Genomic DNA, 8,356 nt, shown 5'->3' with positions numbered 1-8,356 from the left:
GTGGGAAAAAAACATTTCTTAGATTTTATTTACATTTGAGCAAAAAAGTGTCCAGTCCAAACTTATTCATACCCTTCACATAAATCAATAGAAAAGACTATTGGCTCCAAATGCAGGGAGTTCCTGTTTTGAACGTCTGCCAATACGAACCTTCAACCTGCCACAATGTCATGGACTTCCTGTACTGTGCCCATGCAGAGGAGTACACGAGGACAAATGGGGCATAGAGGAGAACACAAGGAGGACAAAGGTGGACACATGGGGGACACAGGAGGGCACAAGGTGGAAAGGTGATGACACAGGGAGACACAAGCGGTACAAAGGGGCGTAATCCATAAGATGCCCCTTTACCATGGATGCACCAGGTTTAGTATGTATTTTTCCCCTAGTTTTTGTCCTCTAAACCTAGGTGCATCTTATGGTCAGATGCGTCTTAGTCTGAAAAATACAGTATTCATAATACTAAGAGAACAGCACTACAAAAATACTACTACACTTCTAATACACTACTACACTGTGGGCCTCTGCTCTACCCCATGTTACACCTTGAGTATAACTCCGCATATGATGAAAAAGGTTAAGAGAGAGGGAAATAATACAGTCTGGGGGTGAACATCTCATAATGTCAATCAGTCTTATTACTCGCTCACTGTGAGAGAACTTTCCATCCATATTGACCATATAAGAAGGAACTTACCCACACAGCCCCTATTTTTATAAGTTGTGTGCTCCCAAGATAGGTTAGCATTTCTGAGGGTCTTCCACCTTTCCAGGGTAGGAGTTCTAGGGTTCATCCAATTTAAGACAATAGTTTTGTTGGCAAATTAACACGCCTTCCTAATCAAAGCTCTATGCTGTTTAAACCACACCTCTTCATCTAGTATTCCAAGAACAGCTATCTGGGGAGTAGGATCTATCAGAATCTCTACAATTTGGGTTAATAATATAAAGACAACTGGCCAAAAATTTCTCAGCCGAAGGCAGCTCCAGATCATATGAAAGCAGTCTGCTGCATATAATTTACATCTAGGGCAGCTATCAGACTGTTGTCAGGGGTGTTTTTAAACTAGCTTTATGGATCCAAGCAGAAAGCTGCAGCACACGACACAAGCTAAGAAGCCTGGTACAACGCATAGTCTCTGTGCCCCTGATGAGTCACAAGATACAGTGACGAAACATGTTGGGTGAAGACCAGGCATACCAGGAAAATAACAGCAGCATGTGGAGAGGAGCGGTCTGGTTGGCATAGCTTACCCTGACGGAGGCAACGGGGGAGAGCCCGTAGGAAGAAAAACTCTCTGCAATTTTAAACAGTTGGAACACGAGTGTATTTTAACAATAACATTTTTTATGTGTTATACTGGATTACGCTATGGGCGCTTTGTTTATCTTGAGGTACATGCTGATTCATATTGAAGCAAAAGAGCACCAGGACTCCTGAGGCACCAAGGTATCCTGGATAACGTGCTTTTTGCCTAGTCTAATAGTGGCCACTGTTTCTGTGCGAGTTTGTTCCCTAAAAAGTGTCCATCGGGGTTTTTATTGACATCCCTATTGCACACTGGAAGGTTTGAAGGATAATAATTGGATGGATGGCATTCAGGTATAAGAGACTGACATTATATGATTTTACAGTCTGCAGTTGGATTAGGTTGTATTTGTATAGGAGATGGATATACATGTAAATAAGCATTGTATATGAGGGTGTGTGCTGAAACTAGATTGTAATAAAACCTAGCTACTCACCAGAGAAGTCACAGGTAAGAACATCTTTTTCATGCCTAGAATGTGGAAAATAATTTCAGTCACAGCTGAAAGGAGACATTAAGCCTGATGCAGGAAACCAAGGTAATATTGCTGTGCTTAGACATCTCACTGCAATATTACCCTAACTGTGTACTGCCAAATATGGTATAAGTGCAACCTACAGTACTCAACTACCTTGACTGTTGCTAAGGTAACGCACGCTACTAATGCTCATTAGTAGCGTGCGTTACTATAGCAATGTTAGAGTAAATGTCTGCAGCTGCTGACGTGGATTCTGGTAGCGGATGTAAGATTATGGTGGATTATGGGTAACTGGAAATATGCCAGCTAGGATTTAGTGTATAAATAAGCCCAGTAGCTCCACAGATTGCTTGCTGCATCCCAGATATCATATCATGTGGCTGGGAGGAGAGAGAGAGAGAGAGAGGAAGGTAATGTACAGAAATTATACTGCTGATTATAACCCTGTTCTATGTAACACCCCTCCCCCTCTGTTCCATCATGGCTGCCAGGCCTTGGCCATTATTACGCTGTCCTGCTGTTCTAGTCAGTATGCACTGCTGTCATCTGATCACTCTGATCTGACTTATGTTTTCACAAAATGATTCCTTGAATGAGCTGTGAACATTTTACATGTATGTGAATGTAATAAAGATACTTTTTGATGGGAACAAATCTCTGTCTATATTGTTAGAGAGGGAAAGTTATTGTAGAAGGTTGCATTGGGGGGTATATCAAGCAACCTTGATAAAAAATAACACAAAAGAAGCGCAGGAGCCCAATAAGGTGTAGTATTTCAGGCAATGTGAATAGTGAAACAAAAGGAAGAGTACTCACAAACCAGGGTTGCCCAACAGCATCCACTCTCGGCGCGTGTGGGAAACACTCGGGTTTGTGAACTGGCTTCTGGAATGCGGTTGCTCTCTCCAAAAACTTAGAGACAATGGGGTTGATTCATCAAGGACAGGAGCGCGAGGCCAACACACGCTATGCTGTGGTAGGCCTCAGCACACGCTATGCTGCGGTAGGCCTCAGCGCACGCTATGCTGCGGTAGGCCTCAGCGCACCCTATGCTGCGGTAGGCCTCAGCGCACCTTATGCTGCGGTAGGCCTCAGCGCACACTATGCTGCTGTAGGCCTCAGCGCACACTATGCTGTGGTAGGCCTCCGCGCACGCTATGCTGTGGTGGGCCTCAGCGCACGCTATGCTGCGGTAGGCCTCAGCGCACCCTATGCTGCGGTAGGCCTCAGCGCACACTATGCTGCTGTAGGCCTCAGCGCACACTATGCTGTGGTAGGCCTCCGCGCACGCTATGCTGTGGTGGGCCTCAGCGCACGCTATGCTGTGGTAGGCCTCAGCGCACGCTATGCTGCGGAAGGCCTCAGCGCACGCTATGCTGTGGTAGGCCTCAGCGCACGCTATGCTGCGGAAGGCCTCAGCGCACGCTATGCTGTGGTAGGCCTCAGCGCACGCTATGTTGTGGTAGGCCTCAGCGCACGCTATGCTGTGGTAGGCCTCAGCGCACGCTATGCTGCGGTAGGTCTCAGCACACGCTATGCTGTGGTAGGCCTCAGCGCACGCTATGCTGCGGTAGGTCTCAGCGCATGCTATGCTGCAGTAGGCCTCAGCGCACGCCATGCTGTGGTAGTGCAGCTAGCATGTGCTGGTAACTTATGCATGCCCCCTTGACACTAACGGCCGCTCCACTGACCCCACAGTGATCCCTGGCGGGTCCAGTGGCTTTAATTGTCAAGTGACAGGCAGCCTACTGGGCCAATCAAAGAACTGGGATCTCGTCCATTAAAGCCAATGGACTCGCCGGGGCTCAGGGCGGGTTCAGTGGAGTGGCCATTAGTTAGAAGGAGCGAGTGTAAGTTACCAGTGCACACAATCCTTCACTACTGCACCATAGCATGCACTCTTTTTTTTAACAGGCAAGTTTTTTATTGTTTTCTTTTTTCAGTACAACAGTACAACATAACTGTGGTTACAACTTACAAACATAATACCCAAAACAGTAAGCTGTGGTAAGTCAGAGTTCCAAGAAGACAGTGAAGAAAGTGCGGAAAATATGAAGAGAAGAGTGGAAGGGAGAAGAGAGAAAAGAAGACATCTTAAGTAATGTTGCTATAATATGTTATTCAAGTAAAGAGAAGACATATTAATAAAATCAGATTAACATTAAGTCACATGTGACTGTGTTCCGTATTACATATAGAGAAATGTCCTTGAACGTTCTATGGCCAGAGTGAGGAGATATATTTTATTAATCAATTACCTGTAAAGATGCTTCACTCACTTTTACCAGTGAATAAACATATTGTGTCTCTCATATAATGTTCAATAAAACACGTATTCAGATATCTATTTGAAGACTCCTACAATGTTTATCACACCACCTAGACCATATGTTCTCGAACTTATTTGGGCAGTTTCTGCTTTTGTATGTCATTTTGCACAGGGGGAGCATATGATTAACTGTAGAAATCCATTCAGTCTTAGAAGGCGCTACCGGCTGGTTCCAGTGAATTAAAATGATTTTCCTAGCAACATGGCAAAGTGTGAATATCATAGCTTGTTTATATTTATTGTGGCTAGTTTTTGCAAATATTCCCAGCATTGCCATTCTTATATCAAGTTTGAACGGGAAGTCTAGTACTTTCCCAATAGTTTTTTCAACCTGTTCCCAAAACCTTTTGAGTTTTGAGCATGTCCAGAACATATGTAGATAGGTTCCTACTAGCGTACCACACCTAGTACATATATTGGAATGGGCTTGATTGATTCTGTGCAGCCTATGTGGAGTGAAATATACTCTATGGAGATATTTTAGATGCATTAGTCTGTCCCTGGACGAGATCAGGACCCCAGCTCCCCTTCCCACCACTTCCTCCCACTCCTCTTTCTCTATTTTCCCTATGTCACCTGCCCATTGCGTACGTAGTTTATCGGTATTGTGGCCCATTTGGATTAGCAGGTCTGTATATATGGCTGATAGGGGTTTTTCTAACTTTTCCTGTATAAGGAGAGACTCCAGTGGGTCGGACCCCAGTTGCACACCCCCCCTTCCGAATTGGGCAATGAATGCATGTGAGAGTTGTAAGTACCTGAAATACATATGTCGAGGGATATTATATAATTGTCTGAGTTCTGTGAAGGGCATTAATATTCCCGTATTAGTAATATCTTTCAATATTTTGATCCCATGTTTCGCCCATAGTGCCGGGTCAGGTATAGAAGAAAAGTGAGGTATATTAGGGTTGCCCCAGAGAGGGGTGTATGGGGATTGCCTTGCGGACACTGCAAATTTCTTTTGGAGATATTGCCACGCACGAATCGTGGTTTTCATGACTATAGTTATACGTGGGGATGAGTTTGATCCTCTAAAAGGGAGATTCAGCAGGGCCTCATATGATCCCATGATTGCCGCTTCTGCTACTATTGCAGGGTTAAACTCATTTCTGGAGAACCACCAACGGACTGTGACTAGTTGCGCTGCCAGGAAGTAATAGAAGAAATTAGGCATGGATAGCCCACCCTCGGAGGTCGGAAGCATCAATGTTTGGAGAGACATTCGGGGGAGTTTGTTGGACCATATGAATGGAATTAGTATTTTATTTATTTCGTCAAAGTATTTTTTGGGGATCCATACTGGGGAATTGCGGAAAATATATGTGAATTTAGGTAATAACATCATCTTAACTGCATTGACTCTCCCTATTAACGTTAAAGGTAGGTCCTGCCAGGTATTACATTTATCCTTGACCTGTTGTATAATAGGGAAAAAATTATTCGTCAGGAATAGCTTAGTGTCTTTCTGTATCATAATTCCCAAATATTTAAATTTGGTTACCCATTGTAAGTCCAACCCACTGGAGCCCCCCCCCCAGGGGTGTTATTGTCTAAGGGGAAAAGAATGGACTTAGTTTTATTGATTTTTAATCCTGACCATTTACTAAAGTGGTCTACTATGTGGAAAGCCGTAGATAGGGAAGGTCCTGAATCTGCAAGATATAATAGTATGTCGTCCGCATAAAGCGAAATTTTTTCTTCTAGTCTCCCCAGTTTTAACCCCTCAAACCCGTCAGAGCTTCGAAGCATTATAGCCAGAGGTTCTATAGCTATGGCGAATAGACTCGGCGAGAGGGGACACCCCTGTCTAGTCCCCCTAAGGAGCGGAAATGGTTGTGATATTTTACTATTAATACGTAGCCTAGCTGTGGGGTTTTGATACAATAATTGTACCATTTTTATAAAGTTACCACCGATACCAAATTTGCTCATCACTTTCCAGAGGTATCCCCACTCGACCGAGTCAAAGGCTTTTTCATTATCTAGCGAGGCCAGAACCCTGTCCCCGGTATTGCTGTGATTGGCTACTAGATTAGTGTGTTACCTCCTCAGGTTTATGTCCGTTCCCTTTCCGGGCATAAACCCTGTTTGATCCTGATGAATTATGGTAAGGATATGTTTATTAAGCCTGGTAGCTAGGGCTTTTGCAATTATTTTTGCATCGACATTGATGAGTGAGATGGGTCTATATGAGGTGCACATAGTGGGGTCTTTGCCGGGTTTTAATATCAATGCTATTAATGCCTCCGACCAGGAAGCAGGGGGCACACCATCCTCGAGCGCTGCCTTCTGAACTGCTAGCAATTTGGGAGCAAGGGTAAGGTGGTAGTGCTTGTAATATTCTGATGGGTACCCGTCTAGGCCTGGAGATTTTCCACATTGCATTTCTGCAATAGCGTCTGTGATCTCGTCCAGGGTAAGAGGTGCATCCAAGGCTTTAGTTTGCTCTTCACTAAGGGTAGGAAATGCAATGTTGTGCAGAAACGTATCTAGTTGTGAGGTAGAGTAGTTTACTTTAGAGGAATATAAGGTTGTGTAGTATTGTATAAAGGTCTGCTCTATAGTGTGTTGGTCTACGCATAAACAGCCATCCTCGGACCTGATCCCGGGGATCGCAGTATTTGGCCTTGCATCTCTAAGCAGCCAAGCTAGAAGTTTGTCATTTTTGTCCCCCTTAGCAAATATAGTTTGGGATTTAGCCAGCAACGCCCGCCTACAGCAGTCCACCCGTAGGAGCTCTACCTTGGCGAGCGCCGCCTGCCAATCTTTATAGGATTGTGATGTTTTATTGTTAGTATATGTGGTCTCAGCTTGCGTGGCCCACTGTTCGGCATTTTCCAGTATAATATTAGCTTGTTTCCTAGCATTGGAGATTTCAGTTATGTAGTATCCTCTGATACATGCTTTTTGCGCATCCCAGACCACGTCCGAGGAGGCCGTCCTTTCATTATCTGTCCAATAGTTCTGTAGTGCATAGCATGCACTCTTATCATTAATCTTATCATGAATCAACCCCAATGTCTCTTCCCTTTTCTGCTTATACAGGTCTGGGTTCTTCATATTTGGGTAAGTGAAGTTTACCCCATTTCTTAAATAGAAGATAGCGTGTTCCTGTATGTGCCTTGGTCTTCACCACAGCCAGCCTGTCAGCTCCAACCAGTCTGGCCATTTTCCTTCAGAGGAGAGACACTTAGTGACAAGAATTATTACACCTCGCTTATCACATTTTAGCAGCGCAACCAATGGGAGTACAGTTCTTGCTGGTACTTCAGTTCCCAACACATACTGTGCAAAATAGTAATGGCATAACATGGACTGTAATAAATAATTGTCCTCACATCTTCAGTAACTGTAGTTTGGATCAAGCACAATGCAGGAGAAGGTGAGTCTGTAGCTCATCATCCAATCAGCAGATTGGATTACTGGCGGCAACCTCCTCTCCACAACAGCTGAAGAGCCAACAAGATGGCCACTGACCCCCCTCTCCTGCTGGCTCCATCTTCCATCACCTTCCTTCAGGAGCCAAGTACAATGGATATCCCGCACTCCCCTGGTATATGATTGCACAAGCCCAAATGGAGCTGACTGACTGCACCCCCAACAATGTCATTAACCTATTACAAGCAAGGCTGGCACTTCCTTACTAATTGTTCCAAGGAAACGGCATAAACCAACATTTTTTTTGCATATTCTTTATATAATCCAACATTTTCACACCTTGGTTTTTCTTGTCTAAAGCTGCATTTGGGCCACAACAATAGCATCCAGGCACAGGTGATGTGTAGAGTCTGTCAGCTGCAGCACATGGAACACCATGACTGAATATGTAATAAGGAAGTGCTAGCCTTGCTTGCAATTGTTTTTTCTTCAGAAGTGACACACAGAGCATTCGCACCCCAAATGTCCAGACTCAGAGAAAGAGGTTTTATGCCAGACAGTAGTTCTCAAGGATGGTTTTCGGGAAAGGCCACATCTGGGTCATGGGCAGCTGGATATGAAAGATGGTTTGCAGCATATGGAAGAGGGGGGCTGCACATGGAAAAGGGAGGCTGCTAATGAGGAGTAACACACAGAAGAGGGGAGTTACTGCCCAAGGGAGCTGTACATGAAAGAGAAGTTGCTGTACAATAATGTTACACACAGAAAAGGGGGCTGCCCATGGAAGAGGAGATGCAAGAAATCTTCCCTGGGAGAAAAACAAGTATAAATCCTGCCTTTCTTACCTTACGTAATGAT

Source organism: Hyperolius riggenbachi, chromosome 10 (assembly GCF_040937935.1).
Source record: "Hyperolius riggenbachi isolate aHypRig1 chromosome 10, aHypRig1.pri, whole genome shotgun sequence".
Taxonomy (NCBI): Eukaryota; Metazoa; Chordata; class Amphibia; order Anura; family Hyperoliidae; genus Hyperolius; species Hyperolius riggenbachi.
The sequence above is the reverse complement of the archived record's forward strand: the minus strand, read 5'-3'. Positions refer to the sequence as shown.